Source organism: Callorhinus ursinus, unplaced genomic scaffold (assembly GCF_003265705.2).
Source record: "Callorhinus ursinus isolate GAN/ISIS: 27379988/994484 unplaced genomic scaffold, GSC_fseal_2.0 scaffold10, whole genome shotgun sequence".
NCBI lineage: Eukaryota > Metazoa > Chordata > Mammalia > Carnivora > Otariidae > Callorhinus > Callorhinus ursinus.
Window position 1 is genome coordinate 54,550,332 of NW_027397072.1, and position 20,446 is coordinate 54,570,777.

Consider the following 20,446-nt stretch of genomic DNA (forward strand, 5'->3'; position numbering starts at 1 on the left):
GCAGCTGTGGAAGAAGAATGAGGAGACTAGAAGTACTGAGATGGATAGGAGGCATTACTAAATTAAAGAGCAAGTTGCAGAATATTATACATATTATAAGTATAATATCCCATTAGTAGAGTTTTATTATATGTATTCCTGTATCAAAATCTTTGTGGACAGATGAAGGAGACTGTGTAATTTGAAAGAGCTGCCAGAAACTCTAAAACAGAGAATCATAGTTAATAACTGTGATGAACCCCTGAGAACAAATAAATGAGTGGAGTCCATGGTTGGAGAAAGTGCTACCAGTCTGGTTTCCAGAAGAGTTCTGCTTGTACCAAATTTGCACCAAAATATTGGGTGGGCCAATCAGATGTAAGGCCTTTGTGGTACATCTTAATGATGAAACTGGGGTGGTTCCTGGCAGGAAGGTGTACAAGATACCCCGAGGTAATACTCTACTACAGTGGCATTGCATCCAGGTGATGACATGATTTTTAATACATTGAGCTCTCACCAGAAACAGAGGGAACTTTCCAATGATAATAAAACAAAAGAATAACATACAAACATGCAAAGTAAGCTAAAACCAGGATTGAGAAAGGAAAGAAAACTGCAAATTTGGAAGATAAATGACAATGCCAGCCACAAATGCAGGGACTGGAAGCTAAACTCAGCCTGCTGCTGGAGCCTATTCCCTCATTAAGAAGGTTAAAGCTGTCTCCTGTTGGTGGTATACATGACTCCAGGAATAAGTCAATGCAAATTCCATTTTGGAGGAGGGTGTCATTAATTCAGGTTTTCAGGATTTCCACAGATTATGTAAAACCAAATAAAAGATCAAAATAAAAAATTACCAAACACACGAGGAAACAAGACATAATGATTATATCACTAAGGACTAAATTTAACCTCACATGGCAAAAAACAAGAACATAAACAAAAACAAAAAACCCACCAAATAATGGTGCCTTAAATATGTATTTATCTGTTTTCATGTAAAACAAACCAAGAAGTAGGTATCCAGGGCAGGTTTATCACAAATTCATCAGGGACCTGTTTTCTTATGGTTCATGAATCCTCTGAGATCTTGGTTATGATCATTGCTCTTGTGATCCGAGGTGGCTGCTAGAGCTCCAGATATCCACATTCCAGACCATTATGGAAGGAAGGACAAGAAAAGCACGACTATTCTCTTCAAAATCAGATTCTGGATGTTACACATAGTTCCTCCACTTATAATTTACTGGCAAAATTTTAATTCCAGTGACCACATCTGGATGTCAAAACAAGAAAAAACCAAAAAAACAAAAAACTAGGAAGTTTTAACTGGCTGACAATAAGTCTGGCTAAAAATTTGTATTTTCATTCCTAGGAAGGGATGGTAGAATGAATACTTATTGGCAACTAGCAGTCTCTGACACAATGAGTGTATGGTAGTCTGAATAATGAGCCCCCACAATATCCCAGTTCCAATCCCTGGCTCCTGTGAACATCACCTTGCATGAAAAAAGGGACTCTGCAGCTGTGATTAAGGATGCTGAGATGGGGAAATTATCCTGGATAACCCAAGTGGACCTTAGATGCAATCACAAGTATCCTTATAAGAGGAAAGAAGAAGGAGACTACAGAAGTAGGGCATGTCATGATGGAAGCAAGAGGCCAGAGTGATGCAAGGAAGGGGTCCCAAGCCAAGGAATGAGGGTGGCCTTGAGAAGCTGGAAAAGGGAAGGAAATCGATTCTGCCCTACAACATCTGGAAAAAGCAGCCCTTCCATCATGTTGGCTTTAACCAAATGATTTTGGACTTCTGGCTTTCAGAACTGTCATAGAATGAACTTGTGTTGTTTTAAATCACCAATTTCAATTTTGTGATAATTTGTTATAGCAGTTATAGGAAACTAATCAAGAGTTAGAGACAGAAGAAAAAAAAAACAGATACAGTGCTCCTCCAAGAACTCAGATATTGTAATGATCAGATAGTGAAAACTTTAAAGAAAGTTTAAAGATAATTTAAAGATAAAAAAATTCACTTTAAAAATGTGCATAGAATAGACTATCAACAATGACTTAGAAATCAAAAATGGAATCCATTTCGGAAATGAAAAATTATAATCTTGATATGAATAACAAATAGGTGGGTTAAAGAGCAGATTAGAAATGGCCAAGAAAAGAACTGACAAACTATAGAAAAGAAATGAGGAAATTATCTGTAATAATGCACAGAGACATGGGGAGATGAGAAGGATGACATATAAGTTAAACACTATGGAAAACAGAAGGAGCAAGAGAAGAGAGACAGTATTTGAAGCGATGAAATATGATGAAAGGCATGAATCCACAGCTACAGGAAGACCAACACATATAAAACAGAATAAAAAAAATTCTACACCTAGACACATTTTTTGTATGATTCCACAAAATACCAAAGATCTTAAAAATAGAGAAAAAGGATCACCTACAAAGGAAAGGCAAATGGGGTGACAGTAGACTTCTCAATAACAGCAAGGGAAAACAGACAAGAATATATCTTCCAGCTCATTAACATAATATCCAAATAAGATTGTACTCCAGGAAAGGTATTTTTTTAAGAACAAGGGCTAAATAGGGGCGCCTGGGTGGCTCAGTCATTAAGCCTTCAGCTCAGGTCATGATCCCAGGGTCCTGGGATCAAGCCCCGCATCGAGCCCCGCAGAGAGCCCCGAGCCCCGCATTGAACCCCATATCGGGCTCCCTGCTCAGCGGGAAGCCTGCTTCTTCCTCTTGCACTCCTCCTACTTGTGTTCCGTCTCTCTCTCTCTCTCTCTGTCAAATAAATAAATAAAATCTTTTTTAAAAAAGAACAAAGGTTAAATAAAGATATCTTCAGAGTAGCAAAGAATGAGAGAATTTATAATCAATGGCTCTTACTAAATGAACTTCTAAAAGATATCATTCAGGAAGAAGAAAAATTATCCCAGTAGGAAGGTCAGAAATATAAGGAGGAATGAAGAGCAAAAATACCTGGTAAACATAAAGGCCAAACTGAGGTAAATGTGAACAAACATTATCTGGATATGATTAAGAATAATAATAACATATAATATAATAATATAATATTCAAATACAAGTTGACATCAAATGAGATGCCATTTTACACACCCACTATCTCAGCAAACACTAAGAAGCCTGACAATACCTCATGTTGGTGAGAATGTGGAACAAGGACTCCTACACATAGCTCAAGAGTATAAATTGGTGCACTTTGGAAAATAATTTGACCCTGTAATACCCTAGAGAAATTCTTGCACATATGGACTTGATGACGAGTTCAAAAATGTCCATAACAGCATTGTCTGAAACAGCAGAAACTGGGGACAACCCAAACGCCCCTCAATGGGAGAACGCATAGATAAATTGTGGTCTATTTATACAAATGGAGCCCAGCAGTGAAAATGTTGACAGCACAGTCAACTGACACAATAGGGATGAAATTTAGAAACACAATGCTGAATTTAAAAAAAAAGGTTAAGTCCAGCTCTAAGTTCTTCCCATTTCATTTTCCCTCCCTTCCCTGATGAGCACTGAGTGTTATATGCAACTGATGAATTACTGAACTCTACATCTGAAATTAATGATGTACTATATGTTGGCTAATTAGAATTTAAATAAAAAATAAAATAAAAAAGGTAAGTCACAAGTGGTTGTGTATAATACGATGCTACTTTTTAAAAGCTCGAAAACCACACTAAAACTATAGCTTTAAGGACATTTACCTTTGTGGTAAAGGCTATTTTACACACCTAGAGGGTGATAACCACATAATGGTGATTTCTGTGGGGGTTAGGCTGGAGAAGGAATGAGTAGAAGTGAACAGGTCACTTCAAAGACATTGGTAGTGATGGAGCTTCAAAGTGGCATGGTGGCTTATGTTATTATTACACATTATAACATATATGCCTTATTTATACATTTTATGCATCAAGTATTACATAATAAAATAAAAAAAAATAGTGAGGGTCTGGCTCAAAGCCAGATTGCCTGGATATCAGTCCTGGTGCTGCTACTAAACTGGTTGTATGACTTTAGGTAAATCCCCTAATCCCTTAAATCGCAGGATTCTCACCCTTAAAATGAGGACAATAATAGTTTCCACCTCTTAGAGTTGTTATGAGGCTTATATAAGATAAAACTTGTAGAGCATTTATTAAATGCTCAGTAAATGTAAGGAGCAATTATTGTGATTACTCTGATTTCGGGATTCACCCTCCCTTTGGTCACGGTGTGCAATCAAGCTATGCCCATGATGATCTACTCATTTTCACATCTCCTCTTTTATGCCCCAATCCTTACCCTTTTCTCTCCACTCCCTCATACAAATGAGAGCACGAGCAGCATCCAGGGCTTGTCTGACAGAGCATTTAAAAGCACGTATATGGATGCTAAGAAGGGAACCCTAAGCATAAAGGGACAGAATATTCTTTGTGTTAAGACCCAGCAGATGTGGCTTTTGCTTTAGAATGTGTTTGGATGGTACTGTTTGGCCCTTTATACAACTCTGAATGACTAATTTCTAAGCAATGCATCTGTAGGGTTACAACCAGGACATTCAACTCTAACTAAATAAAATAAAATGACATCCCCTTAGGGAGATTTGGATGTTGGTGGTCTGAATGGGTTGGGGAAAATGCTTCCAGAACTGGGATTCCTGAGGAATAATGAATGCATGGTTGGTTAGCGCAGTCTGACAAACACTGCTAAAATCCTGGCAGCAAAAGTCTTGAGCTGAAAGGGTCTGTTTCATTGTGCCCCAGGGACTGGAGAAAAATAAGTACCAAGTCACCCTTTCCCTCAACTTTCTTCTTTTTTTAGCTCTAGTATATAGCACAGGCTGCTTGCATCTGGCTCAGGAACTAGGCATTTTGCAACATGTTTTGGAGTGCTTCTCTTTGTGTTCTCTGGAACTGCAGCTGGTTTCCTTGGCTGGAAACAGAGATGGAAAGAGAAGCTCATATCTAGCTGCCTTCACTCTCCTCCAAACCCCTAACTCTCAGTAAATGAAATCCATGGCGTGATGCCTAATGTGGTTCTTCTGTCCATGCCTGCCAGCTTCCAATTCTTTCTCAGACTTAAGGTATGTTGAAGTCTGTATTAGTATGGGTTCTCCAGAGGAACAGAAACAATAGGAAATAATAAAGATATATAGAAAGAGATTTAGAATGAGGTACGGGCTTACATGATTATGGGGAATGAGAAGTCCTGTGATTTGCAGTTGGCAAGCTGGAGGCCCATGAAAGCCTCCAGTCCCAACTTGAAGGCCTGAGAGCCAGGAGTGTCATTGTCAGTGGACAGGAGATGGATGTACCAATTCCAGCACTGTGTTGGGATGGAGCCCAACACAGTGCTTGAACTCACACCCATGAGATTAAGACCTGAGCTGAGATCAGATGCTTAGCCGACTGACCCACCCAGGTGCCCCTATCATTCCCAATTTTTGAACACTTTGCATTTCATGTGATCTCAGACCACATCTTTTGAAAAATGTATTTATTTCCATGCCCCTATGGTCCAGTCTACAGGCAGAAAGAACCACACTCTACAGGAGTGAAGTACTCTACACCTCCAGTCATTGTAACATGGATAAGGGAGGACCCCAGTGGGGATATTTTCAACAAGCCAAGTGTTGTTCACTGTGTTGCAAATAGAATTAAGGGCCTCTCAATTACTCTTTCTGTAGGAGGAGATTTCATTAATGTCCTATCCAGATGTCATTTCTCCTTTCATTTCATTTCTTTGTCCAGATAATTGGTGGTTATATACTGTTCCTCTTGCTTGTTTAACCCAGCTTGCTTTACCTATTTTTTCCTTCTTCCCACTAACAAACGTAGCCTTTATCATACAGATGTAATATACTGTTTTGAAAAAAATCCCCAGGCTGAATGCTGGGCTTGTGACAAAAGAGTTCTAGCCCAGCCTTCTCTTCCCACCAGCTCCCCATTCCCTACCATCATGCTCCTTCCAAAGAAAAGTATCTTTGCAGTTAGAAATCACAGATTTTACACCAATTAGTTATTAAAATTGTCTCTTAAACCTTAAGAGTGGCTTAAAGGTAGCTGTAATTTCAATTCAAGACTATCTATGATTTATTTCATACCAACTAAGTGTCAGACCGTGCAGGGCATCAACATGAATAATCTTATTTAATCCTTACAACTGACCTGCAAGGCAGACAATTGTGTTCGGTTGTTTGGAAACTTTTGTTCTAAATTATTTTGTCCTTAACCTCACTTAAAAAGCAATAATTTAGCTTTAATTTTGTATAGATAATAGCATATACACAAAATCTAAAGGCAATGGAAATATGGCCAGTCCAAAATGAGATGTATTATAAGTATAAACTACACACTGGATCTTGAAGGATTAATATGGAAAAAAAGGAATGGAACATGTCTCATTAATAAGTTTTTATATTGATTGCATGTTAAAATGACAATATTTTGCATATATTGGGCTAAATAAAATCGATTATTAAAATTAAATTCACCTGTTTTTTTTTTAATGTGACTACCAGAAAAATTTAAATTACATATATGGCTTGTATTGTACTTCTATTATATAGCGCAGTGCTGAAATATTCAGGAAGAGGAAACTACTCCTATGAAGACTCAAAGGGAAGACTTAAAGAAAGTGGAGGCAAAGGTGCATGACATGTGATATAGAGCAAGCTCTCCGTAAATAACAGGGAGGGGATGAACTGATTTTCTCTATGTTAACATTTAGTTCTTGTTAAGGATGAGGAAGTTGACTTGAGACTATGGCTTGTCTTCTACCTTCAGTCAGGTACAGGTATTCTCCTTTCACACCCATGGCACTTCCTATTCAGCTCTACCAGAACCCTTCGGCTAGTGCTCCACCCCACCCCCAATCTGGGCATTGCCTGCCTCCTGCAAAGACTCACATTCCTCAGTCACAATCTTGGGGGATTTAAGACTATTTCATTTTGTTCCCACAGTCCTTTTCCTTTTATGAAAACCTGGCCCTTGGACTCTCTGAGCTTATGATTTAGAAAACAAGCATGGATGAATATCTTTTAGGGTAAGGAAATCTAAGCCTTCCATATATAAATGTTTAGTTGATTTACAATGAGCCTAAAGTTGAAATCAATATAGATGGTGTCTTGGACAGAATTCCTTAGAAGCAGAGCTTGACACGGGGACTTGGGTACACATGATTTATTGAAGGAGTACTCTTCAGAAAAATAAATGATAGATAGATAGATAGATGGATAGGAGGCAGGGAGGCAAGATAGGGAAGCAGGATAGGGAAGGGGAAATTGCTGAGCATGGACTTCACCTAGGTGAAATCTAACCTTAGCCTGAGCCATAGTGGGTAGACTCTGGAGCTGTGCTGTCCAAGAGAAGTTACTACAGTGTTGGAAGTGTTCTATGTCATTGGCATTGTCCAGTATAATTACCACTAGCTACATATGACCATTGAGTATACAAAATATGGCTAGCATAACTGACAAACTTATTTTTAAATTTAATTTAAATTTGACGGGGCACCTGGGTGGCTCAGTTGTTAAGCGTCTGCCTTCGACTTGGGTCATGATCCCAGGGTCCTGGGATCGAGCCCCGCATTGGGCTCCCTGCTCCGTGGGAAGCCTGATTCTCCCTCTCCCACTCCTCCTGCTTATGTTCCCTCTCTAGCTGTGTCTCTCTCTGTCAAATAAATAAATAAATAAAATCTTTTAAAAAAATTTAAATTTGAAGAGTTTTACATGGCTAATGTCTACCATGTCAGACAATATAGTTCTGTAGTATAAGCCTCAAGACAGAGCAGGGAGGAGGGGGCTGACCCCTTGTGCTCTCATTGGTTGTGGGCTGCCCCAGCCTTGGTGGGAGGGTCGATGGGGCATAATTTCCTAGCCAAGGCTGTCAGCAGTGGACATTCACACAGCTGAGGGGTAGGTGTACTGGCTAAGTAAAAGGGATGAGGCACACCCCAATGCCTGCTATTCGTTAGTTCTCAACTGGATCATTCTGACATCTTATTTTTATCACTCCTCATGGATTCTCCAAGAACTAAATTGTAGCCATAGAATAACCAACACCAAGAACTGGCCATGGCTTCATGCCCCAAACAAACTTCCTAATCCCCAGAGCTGTTGGTTCCTCTCCACCCCATTCTCAAATCTTCCCTGGCAATTCTACTGGTTTGTTGGTCCCAGGAGGAGAGTCATGATGTTTTGCATAAGTATGCAGAAGGAATTTTTCTGTGGGCTTCTGATTATTAGCTTTTTCAGCCATAGAGAGGAAATCTATTTGATTTTACAATATCTACTAACCCAACATCTCTAAAAGAGAAGAAAAAACAAAAACAACTTTGCCCTTTTCCACACCGAGGTGTCATAGATGTGAGGTTATAAACAAGGAAACCTGAGTTCATGTTTTATTTATACCTATTACACTTGATTTATGGCATTGGAAAACATATTCAGCTTAATTTATGCAGGAATTAACTTTGGTAGAGATTAATTTTGGATCTGTGGCCCCTTCCTAAAGTATATCATCTCTTTTCATAACCTTGGCTTGCAGACAGAGATGGTAGTAAGTGAAAAAAGAAAAAGAGAGAAAGAAAAGGAAAAACAAAACCAAAAAACTTCCAAAGGGAAATACTTTAAGTCTTTAAAATGAGAATAACAAGATGTTTCAGAATTAGGATGCCTTTAGAGTTCATTGATAGAGCCAGAATTCAGAATTTATATAATGGTTCTTTCTACTGAGTTCAGCCATTCAATAGAAAGTTTTAGATGAAATACATAATGGAAGGTTTTATTTTTTTTAAAGATTTTATATATTTATTTGACAGAGAGAGACAGCGAGAGAGGGAATACAAGCAGGGCAGTGGGAGAGGGAGAAGCAGGCTTCCTGCTGAGCAGGGAGCCAGATGCGGGGCTCAATCCTAGGACCCTGGGATCATGACCTGAGCCGAAGGCAGGCACTTAACGACTGAGCCACCCAGGCACCCCCATAATAGAAGGTTTTAGAAGAAAAATAAAAATCGGACCATGGCACATATTAATACTTAATATTAAGAAATTAAGAACTATGAAATATTTAATCAGCATTATACTTACGATATCTATATCTTTATAGGTCACCAGGTGTGTGTGTGTGTGTGTGTGTGTGTGTGTGTGTGTGTGTGTGTGTGGAGAGGGAAGGGATGGGAAGGAGAGGGAGATCACTGTGTCAAAAAAAATCAAAGGGAGGCCCCTGGCTGGCTCGGTAGAGCACGTGACTCTTGATCTCAGGGTCATGAATTCAAGCCCCAAGTTGGGTGTAGAGCTTATTTAAAAAAAAAAAAAACCTTAAAAAAATCAAAGGGAAGCACAACATATAGCTTTGAGCTTCTTGACAGTCAAGGGAAAAAGGGAACAATGTGATGCCTAATAAAAGAAAGTATATTAGTTTGCCAAGAGGAACTAATTTTGTTTTTGTTTCAGAATGTTGTCTATTTAAAAAAACAAAGCTGTTGGGGCACCTGGGTGGCGCAGTCCTTAAGCATCTGCCTTCGGCTAAGGTCATGATCCCAGGGTCCTGGGATCGAGCCCTGCATGGGGCTCCCTGCTCTGTGGGAAGCCTGCTTCTCCCTCTCCCACTCACCCTGCTTGTGTTTCTTCTCTCGCTGTGTCTCTCTCTGTCAAATAAATAAATAAAATCTTAAAAAAAAAGCTGTCTTTATTAAAAAAAACAACCAAAAACCAAAAAACAAAACAAATAAACAACATAGATTATGTCTTTTTTTCTTTTCTTAGCTCCCAAACATCTTTATTGCCTATACCTGGCCCATTTCACTCACTGGCACTACCTGCCTGGCCCTGGCTGATACCTGTGATTGTGACCCCTGGGCCTGAGGATGCCATTCAGAGCTGGTCATACCTGCCTCTTTCTGTTTAAGCCTCAGGTCAGTCAGTGCCACCAGACAGATAGAGGAGGAGACAGAGTGAGTTGTCCCCTACCCTTCCCAAGGCAGATGACACCCTCTCTCCACAGCTGTATTGTTTTCACAACTCTCTTTTCCTGAGCCCCTGGCACTATCATCACCCCAGCAGCCAGCCAGCAGCCAGAACTCCAGGCCGCCTCTGGTGATGGGACGGGGTGCCAAAGGAGGGTGTCTGGGGGAGAGGGCACCAAAAAACTCTTCCCTCATAGATGGGGTCTTGTCTGTTAATTTGTACTTGAAAAAAGGCAGGGAATTCTACCTGGCTATGTGTTTTATTGGACAAAAGTGGAGAGTATATAATATTAAGTCATCGTTCTGTAGATTATCTGACCAAGTGAGTGATTCTGGTTTGCTCCTAGACTGTGTCGCTGGCAGTTGCCTGGTTTAGTTCTGAAAGGGAGAACAAATCTCTCTCCTTCACCAGCACTCCACAAAAAGCAATGCAGGAAGCTTAGTCAAGTGCGCAAATCTCTACTATGAACTTTTCTGCCACATATGGGGGAATTACTGGCCCTTGAAAGCTATCACAAACAGGTAAGAAGCAGGGTTATAACATGATTTGACATGGAGTTTTGATGGGTCCCACTCAGAAATGTGGAAAGTGCAGCTTTAAAGGCACCATTTCAGGAGATTAAGATTTGAAATTGTGTTGCTTTACCTTGCTGTGTTCTTTCCACAGGCTTTTCCTTAGGTCTTGCCCTGGAGTTCTTTTTTTTCTTCCTTTCTTTCCCTAGTGTACATATGAAGGTTTGTAATGCTTCATGCTTTAAGACTTGAAGAAAACTGAGTAAATTTAATGAGACTGATTTCATAGTCACTGGCTCCACATGCATTCGCTTGCTGTGAAGAGAAAAGCATGTGAGGAAAATATATTGCCACTGAAGGAACAGATCTGTCTCCAGTATAACCGCTCATTTTTATCCATCCCTTGTGTCTTACCAGAGTAGATTACTAAAGAAGCTAGCCCTGCAGCATGAAGCCCTCTCAGCCACAGCTCTTCAGGGTGGGCCGCATCTCTAGGCCTCCTCACTCTCCACCCCACACACACCAGCAATAGCTTGGTGAACACCAATTCCCTGGGTCCCTTCTCAATTCCCTGACATTCCCTGAGCATCTCACAAGGCTTGAGTCCCTGGGCTCTTGGCAGTTGAAACAAAATCTAAAAGAAATGCACTAAGCTCTGCAACCAGTATGCTAAACCCCGCCACAGCAAGAGGCCAAACCCTTCCGTTTCCAGTCACATGAATGCTGGCGCCACTGGCTCAGATCCCTGGAGAAGTTGAGCCCAAACTTTATGTCCAGAGGGGAGAGCAGATTTAGTCCTTAGTGCAGAGCCACTTCTATTTCCTGAGAAGAAATGAGGAAGCAATCACTCACATCAGACTTTCTAGAGCAATCCTGTTTTGAGCTTTCTTATTTTGTGGGCTATAAAAAAAGCTCTTCTGTCCTTATTAGAACACATGCTCGACCTGTGCCTGGGGGTGGGGGTGAAGAGATTGGGGAAAAGGTAGGTCTAGGAGCTAACAGAAATTGAGGTTGGAGAACTGCTCATATTATTTCTGGGAAGTCCACTGCAATTATTAGGGCATGTGTTATGAGGAAGAGCTGTGGACCAGGACTACAGTTGAAACTTCCTTACCTGTTTAGCACACTCTCAGTCTTGTCAGTTAAACAAAAATTGGGGCTCTGACAGGTGTGGAGAAGGAAGAAGAATGGCAGGGTGTGGAGCTGGGAGGACTATGAAGGCCTGAAACCTCTAGCAGCATCAAATAGGTTGTAATGTACAGGTAGAGGCTTTCCAAATGGCCCTGGGGACCTGGGATAGAGATTGGGAGGGAAAGGGAGACTCAACAAAAGGAAGGTCTGGGACAAACTCTGCCTATTCTATTGTTTTACTTAAACCAGCCTTAATCCCTGGGGTTGAACTGCATAGTGAACAAAAATCTTACCAGGACTAAATAATCCCCTAAGATATTGATCCCAATGATGTGACACGTTGCCAGGGCCTTTCATCAGGCCTGGTGTGGTTTTGACAATATGGCCCCAGTCTGTCTTTCTCAGGTCATCTTTTTCCACCCTCCCATCAATCCCTTGCTCTTGTCCTTCCCCATTCCCAGGCAGACCCTGAAGTTACACAGCTGTGCTGACAGTGTTCTCACTCCCTGGCAGAAGTCTTCTCTTCACTCTCTAAAGAAGTTCATTATCTGTTCTTCATGTTCCATGTCAAGTTCCTTCTACAATTATTTTCTAGATCCCCATACAAAATTAATCCCATCCTTTGAATTTCCATTTTTATGCTACTCTAGCATATGTTGGATTATGATGATTTCTTTATTGGTTTTGCTCTGCTGGATCATGTATGCTTTAAGTGGAGGGGTGGGGGAGACCAAAGTTAAGTTTCGTTGCCTTGTCCTGAATTAAATTAAATGAAAAGTCTGAGATACACAAGTACTGTCTCAGTATTTGGTAGGTGTTAATAAAAGGAGGAAGAGAATAGGGGTAGAGAAGCTCTATCTCTGTTAACAATGTTGCATGCTGGCATACATACATATTCATATATGTATATGTATGTGTGTGTGTGTGTGTACAGATACCCAAATATAAATATATAGAAGTACTTACTATGTACCATATACTGTGCTAGGCAATTTTACATGAATGTTTTTATTTAATCCTCATAAAGGGTCTGTTGTAAAGGTGAGGAAATAGAAATGATTAAGGATTTAAGTAATTTGCTCAAGATCACATAGCTAGTAATAGGCATAAATTCAAATTCAGATAGTCTGACTCCAGAGCCCAAGATTTAATCTGTTATTATTAGTTACCTCTCTTTATCATACCTGTAATGGACAGCTCTCATTTTCTTGGCTGCCTGCCTCCCACTTTATTTATTTATTTATTTATTTATTTATTTATTTTTTTGCCTCCCACTTTAGAAGCTGAGAAGTCCAGCCATTGTCCCAGCTTCGATTGTAGCTAGAATGTAGGCACCTGACCCAGGCTTGACTAAACAGATGCACCTACTAGTGACTTTGAACTGGGAGCTGGTAACATAAAGAGGCAGAGACAGTGAAGAATTCAGAGGCAATGAGGTGGTGGTAGCAGAAGGAGCACCATTCAAAGTCCACTGTCTGTGGCTGCCTGGTAACCTGCAGCATTCATTGTTTAGTGGTAGGGGCAGTAGTGGTGGTTTCCTCCCTAGATGGGTAGGGTGGTATGCTCTTGGCTGGGGTCCACTTGCTGCCTTCCTCCCTTGTCTGGTCTTCTTTTCTAGCCTGGTTCCAGTCATGTTGGAAACTCCTTGAACTATTTAATAACTCAGCAAAAAAAAAAAAAGTGTATATATATATATATATATATATTCTTTTCCCCCGCTGCTTAATCAACCAGAGTTAGTTTCTGTTGTTTGTAGCCAAGACCCCTGTCTGGTATAATATCCAAACCCATTATCTTGAATATAGGTTGACTGCCACATACACCATTCCTATCTGGGAAAAAAAAAACAAAACAAATATGGATCCAGAATTTCATGAAAGTTCAACTGAGTGGAGGATGAAGGTGGCAGATTGTGTATCATTGGGAAGAATTTCTAGGTCATTTATCTGACTACCTATTTATGATTCATATTGCAGTTTGCATGGATAAATATGAGACTTTTTGGTATGTCGCTACTAAACTAGAATCCAGAAATGGATTTTTACCTTCCAAGTGTAATTTGATTTCCAGGCCTAACTGTGAGCTTTAAACATTTTGTGATGAATTTTGCTTTTGAATAATAATAAGAAAAAATACTAAATATCTTTCTTGATCGTTATAGGAAAAATGGCTTCCCAAAACTGGAGTACTTACAACACTAAGATCACAGAGGAAGTTGAATTGCTGAATTATTTGATATAATCTAACTCATTAGAGTCTTAGTTTCTGAGATGGAAGAGGATATGATAGTTTACATAAAGATTATTGATAAATTCCAAGATGAAATTCACTTTGAAGAGAATGAAATGTGGTTGGGTGTAACTAATCTCTCTGGCCTAATTCAATGAGGGAGTTGTGTTTGCAGTTTGACAAATGGGTTATAATTACAAGGCATCTTGGAACTTCTGGAAGAAGCTACTGCTTTGGATGGCCAAGTGGTCTACTGAGATGTCAGATATTAGACAGGAATAAACCTTACAGAGGCCAGGGCTTTGACCTTGGTAAGTCTAGACATACTAACATAATTATCATCACTCTAATCAGATTATAAGTAAACACACACTCTACAAAGCAAAGAATCTCATGGGGTTATTTGGAAGATGATGAAAAGCTGCTTTCTATCTCTACTGAGGACACAACAGGAAGAAACGGGGTGGTTTGTAGCATAAGAGACTTTGGGAAGATTAATGGTTCTAAACCAGGATTAATTTGGAGACATTTTTGGTGGAAGGGAGAGGGAGGGTGTTACTGGCATCTAGTAGGTAGAAGCCAGGGATGCTGCTAAACATCCTATAATTTATAGGACAACCCCCACAACAAAGAATTATCTGGCCCCAAAATGTCTAATAGCGTCAAGCTTGGGAAACCCTGAGTTAGACGTAAGGAAAAAATTTCTGATTCTGAAATTATATAAATAGTGAAATGGGTTTACAGGTCCAGGACTAGTGTGAGGTGAGTGAAGTATTTGCTTTAAGGTGCAAAATTTAAGTGCCAAAAACCTCAATTATCAAGATAAATAATATAAAAAAACCAAAATCAATGCAAAAAATCCATGATGAGCAATATAACAAAATTTTAAATAAAGACAGGATTCAACAGAGAAGGCATTTGGGTAGGCGAAGTTGAAATATTATTTATCTTGATTCCTAAGGCTTTGGAACCCCCTCCCCTGGCCCCCTTTAAGTTTGTGCCTGAAGGCAAGTGCCTCATTCCCCTCCTCCTAGTCCTAGCCTGTTGGATTATTAAGGGTATGCAATTGTTTTAGCTAAAGGGTGATTTGATTTGATTATTACTAAAATGGGTTAGTCAGGTCTGGGATTAAAGGTAAATGGGAAGGTCTTTCCAGCTCTAGAATTTTAGATCTTAGTGACTACATTAAGTAAGGAAGCAATCCCTGTATTAAGCCCCATAGAATTTCCCTAACATGGGTTTTTAATTTCTCTGACTTATAGTCTGGCCTTGATTAGCCAAGATCACCTTCATTATGAATGGTAATATATGAATGGGATCCCAAAGAAATACGTGGCATTAATTGTGGTCTTAAGAAATACTGTTCTGTTGTAACTCACCCTTCCTGGAAAATAACCCTTGTATGATTTTTCCATTTTACTTAGCAAGTAAACTATTCTTGTTCCTTATCCTCTCCTCTCCCCAATCCCACTTCACCTCAAAACCAGCTAAGTATTCTTTTCTGGGCTCCACTGATACTGACATTCTATATCATTTGCCCCTTTTGTCTCCCAAAATGCCTTAGATGGAATTTTTTTTTTTGGTGAGAGAGAAGATTTTAAATATTTCTTCTTCTAATTGGCTGGGAAACTTGTCTATATCTAATTACTAAGTTTATGTATGTGGGATATAGAGTACTTACAACATAACGCTGACCCCCTCAGAAATGCCAGATGAAAGATTCAAAGACAATTTATTGTCCTGGGCAGGGCAAGATAGACAGTTATAAAAAATTACAGTAATATTACTAATTAGGAGATATGTGGTCTTGGATCCATATCAGAACAAACACCCTAACCATTATAGATTGCTTTCCATTAATTTCCCTGGTTTCGGTCTATGTGCAACTAGCCTGTTAGAGTACCTGCATTCAGCAAATGTACTCGTGCATAAAGTAACTGGATATGGGACCTACCACTTCCCCACATCCTGTCACTTAATCTGACATATGTACAATTCCTTTTGATCTATGCTAACCATCTTTATCTCAATGCAGATCTCAGCTTCCTATCTGTTATTTTTAAAAAAATGCTTTAATCAGAGGGTAGTGACAAGTTGGGTTGAATTACAGGGTTTGGGTTTAGGATTTTTTTTTTCATTCTGTTAAAAACAAAACAACTTCAAACTTGGGCTCCTTCTTCCTAACCATTTAGTCATAGCTATTGTGATTAGCTATTTTGAGTTTATTTCTTGAACAAAGAACAAAAAGAAAGAAGAGAAAAAGGAACTAAGGAACTAAGTGGTAGGGGGGTAGATGAAGAATGATTCTAATTCATTTGAATTGCCAAATCTAGACATATCCAAATGGTTTCTTCTCTTTTTTTCCCTTTTCCATTCCTTTTCTTTTTCATTTTTGGTTCAGAGGTGAACAGAAGTTCATGTGTGTCTGTCCGCTGCTTTAATTGTCTAGGATTTGGGACTCAGCTGCGTGAGATGTGAGCTTTGCAGAAAATCCACCAGGAGAGGGCAGTATGGAGAACTGAGTGGAATGGGTGTTGCCCTGGGGAAGAAGTCGCTTTACTATTAAACATTTTGGCTAATGACAGGTCATAGGATCTAAATTGTATGTGGCAAGGTTTTCCAATTCACAAAATGGTGATGACAATGCTTAAAGTTTCCTTTATAATAAACTGTATACATGAATATTAAGTTTGTGGACTACCTATTATTCTGTTGCAGAAAGAAAAACCCCAAACCAACCAACAAACAAAAAAGCTATGTCCCCTAGAAAATCTTAGTTAGACCTTTGGAAAGAAAATCAAATGAGACAAATGAGGTATTTGTTCTCTTTTTTAACTATAGAATGCCTTTTCTCTAAACAAATGTTACTCCACCTATTTTATAATCATATCCTGGCCAGTTGTGCAGTTAATTTTCTTCTCAAGATTATATATATTTTTTACAACAGACTTCCAAGTCCAAATAAAAGAAAACAGCTTTTTAAAAAAGTATATTGAAATGTAGCATGATATTCAATTAAAGAGGTTATTTATTTATTTTTTAAAAAAGATTTTATTTATTCGAGAGAGAGAGCACAAGCAGTGGGGAGAGGCAGAAGGAAAGGGAGAAGCAGACTCCCCACTGAGCTGGAAGCCCAACATGGGACTCCATCCCAGGATGCAGAGATCAAGACCTGAGCCGAAGGCAGACGCTTAACCATCTGAGCCACCCAGGTGCCCTAAAGGAGTTATTTAATCCAGCCATTGTTTCAGCACGTTTGTGTTTATAACTAGCTAAGCCATTTTTAGTTCTTAGGTAGAAATGAAATGATTAGGTCTTTCAAGCAACCACTTGCAGGACTTGGACACCAAAGCTTTAAGAGATGGGAACTCTGCAGAACCACAGAGGAAAATAGGAAATATTCCTGTAGGTTCCTTGAAGACAAGATACAAGGGTGGTACCAAGATGGATACGTCATTTTGTTTTGTGAACCTCAGAGAAGGAGAGAGGAAGTTTGCAAAGCATTTCCATGCTTCTCATCGCATAGATGATTTTAACAGAAGATTCTGCTCACAGTGCTCAATAAATGAGATGTCAAGAATAAGGCTCTTAAAGGTTATGTGAGGGCTTGATGAGAGCCAATACGTGAGATTCTGATTCTTTGCTGTAGCTGGTGGATTCTTTGTGTATTTTATCAAGCTTTCAGGACTGCTTACTTTGAAACAGGGAATCAGAAGTAGTGTGAGGAGTCATGGCTTCTAAATTATGCTTCTTAAACATCTGTTTATTCTTGTTGTTTCAAATTAGTGCTTTCAGTACTGATACTTCCAACATGGCCCCCTTCTAGAGGGGTGGAGAATATAGGGCAAAGTCAAGGAGTCTTTTCTACTGAGAATCTGCCCTTGCCCCTTGAAGAAGGGTGAGGAAACTGAGTAGGGAGTATGATGCCAGGGTAAAATAGAGCAACTATCATACATGACAGGTGAGGAAAAGTTTCAAATCCAAATACTTATTAAGTAGTGAACACAATTATTTAAGGTCAGAAGAACTTTATACTATTCTTTTTTTTTCTTCTTAAAAATGACATTTAAAAAAAGATACTATTTATTTGAGAGAGAGAGAGCATGTGATGGAGGAAGGGCCGAGGAAATATCAAGTGGAATCTCAAGCAGACTCCACATCAAGCATGGAGCCTAACACCGGGCTCCATCCCATGACCCCAAGATCAGGACCCCAGTGGAAATCATTAGTTGGATGCTCAACCGTCTGAGCCATCCAGGCATCCCTTAAAAATGACATTTTAATTTGATTATGTAGTTATTAATTTAATTTAATTTTTTTTTAGCTATTAATTTTAAAAAAGAAGCTGATATTGGAAACGTTAACTTGGAACTAGGTTTTCTGTTGTTTTATATTAAAAAAAAAGAATAATACAGTGAATCTCCTGTGTGAACTTCAGCCATGAGATCTGAACCAATATGTCTAGAGAGCAAAGAAAAATGGAAAAATCTTCACATAAATATTGGCTTAAATAGTAGAGATGGGGTTCTTTGTGGAGAAATAAGATACTCTAGCATTTATTTAAGTGTGTCTGTTCTGTCCAAATCAGTTATGAGGGCAATTATGGAGTTCCTTTAAATTGGCCCTGTTTCTCGTTGGTCTTGAGAATCAAGGCCACAGACTGCAGTGAAAGCTTTTCCAGATACTCCTCCCTGTGAGGGGGTGAGTGAGAGGAACCATGGAACATGTCTGGAAATAGAGCTTTAGAATTCCTTCAGCCTCCCCTAAGGTCAGGAACATGGCAGGGATGTCCACTCTCACCACTCTCATTCAACATAGTATTAGAAGTCCTAGCCACAGCAATCAGACAACAAAAAGAAATCAAAGGCATCCAAATAGGCAAAGAGGAAGTCAAACTCTCACTCTTTGTAGATGATATGATACTGTATGTGGAAAACCCAAAAGACTCCACCCCAAAACTGCTAGAACTCACACAGGAATTCAGTAAAGTAGCAGGATATAAAATCAATGCACAGAAATCAGTGGTATTCCTATACACCAACAACAAGACAGAAGAGAGACAAATCAAGGAGTCTATCCCATTTATAATTGCACCCAAAACCATAAGATACCTAGGAATAAATTTAACAGAAGAGGCAAAGGATCTGTACTCAGAAAACTATAAAATACTCATGAAAGAAATTGAAGAAGACACAAAGAAATGGAAAAACGTTCCATGCTCATGGATTGGAAGAACAAACATTGTGAAGATGTCAATGCTACCTAGAGCAATCTACACATTCAATGCAATCCCCATCAAAATACCATCCACTTTTTTCAAAGAAATGGAACAATAATCCTAAAATTTGTATGGAACCAGAAGAGACCGCGAATAGCCAGAGGAATACTGAAAAAGAAAAGGAAAGCTGGCGGCATCACAATTCCGGACTTCCAGCTCTATTACAAAGCTGTCATCATCAAGACAGTATGGTACTGGCACAAACACAGACACATAGATCAATGGAACAGAATCGAGAGCCCAGAAATGGACCCTCAACTCTATGGTCAACTAATCTTTGACAAAGCAGGAAAGAATGTCCAATGGAAAAAAGACAGTCTCTTCCACAAATGGTGTTGGGAAAATTGGACAGCCACATGCAGAAGAATGACACTGGACCATTTCCTTACACCACACACAAAAATAGACTCCAAATGGTTGAAAGACCTAAACATGAGACAGGAGTCCATCAAAATCCTAAAGGAGAACACAGGTAGCAACCTCTTCGACCTCAGCCGCAGCAACTTCTTCCTAGAAACATCGCCAAAGGCAAGGGAAGCAAGGGCAAAAATGAACTATTGGGATTTCATCAAGATAAAAAGCTTTTGCACAGCAAAAGAAACAGTCCACAAAACCAAAAGACAACCAACAGAATGGGAGAAAATATTTGCAAATGACATATCACATAAAGGGCTAGTATCCAAAATCTATAAAGAACTTATCAAACTCAACACCCAAAGAACAAATAATCCAATCAAGAAATGGGCAGAAGACATGAACAGACATTTTTCCAAAGAAGACATCCAAAGGGCCAAAAGACATGTGAATAAGTGCTCAACATCGCTCGGCATCAGGGAAATCCAAATCAAAACCTCAATGAGATACCACCTCACACCTGTCAGAATGGCTAGAATTAACAAGTCAGGAAACGACAGATGTTGGCGGGGATGTGGAGAAAGGGGAACCCTCCTACACTGTTGGTGGGAATGCAAGCTGGTGCAACCACTCTGGAAAACAGTATGGAGGTTCCTCAAACAGTTGAAAATAGAGCTACCATACGATCCAGCAATTGCACTACTGGGTATTTACCCCAAAGATACAAATGTAGGGATCTGAAGGGGTACATGCACCCCAATGTTTATAGCAGCAATGTCCACAATAGCCAAACTGTGGAAAGAGCCAAGATGTCCATCGACAGATGAATGGGTAAAGAAGAAGTGGTATATACACACAATGGAATATTATGCAGCCATCAAAAGGAATGAGATCTTGCCATTTGCAACGACATGGATGGAACTGGAGGGTGTTATGCTGAGTGAAATAAGTCAATCAGAGAAA

The 20,446-nt window shown here is 39.5% G+C and overlaps 1 long non-coding RNA gene across 4 annotated transcripts in view; it reads right to left on the reverse strand.

The window, feature by feature from the left end:
- Window positions 1–959: 959 nt before the first annotated feature.
- The window catches only part of LOC112821211 (uncharacterized), a 30,421-nt gene continuing 10,934 nt past the window's right edge, over window positions 960–20,446 (reverse strand). For 2 of the 4 annotated variants that reach the window (XR_012379792.1, XR_012379793.1), the window contains exons 3-7: window positions 15,533–15,591; window positions 11,606–11,782; window positions 11,190–11,313; window positions 10,625–10,806; window positions 960–1,258 (exon numbers count right to left, since the gene is read on the reverse strand). This is a non-coding gene — a long non-coding RNA (uncharacterized lncRNA). Of the gene's footprint in view, window positions 1,259–4,631; window positions 4,945–10,624; window positions 10,807–11,189; window positions 11,314–11,605; window positions 11,783–15,532; window positions 15,592–20,446 lie in introns of those variants that run through there. The other 2 variants (XR_003207381.2, XR_012379794.1) reach the window with 2 other exon arrangements.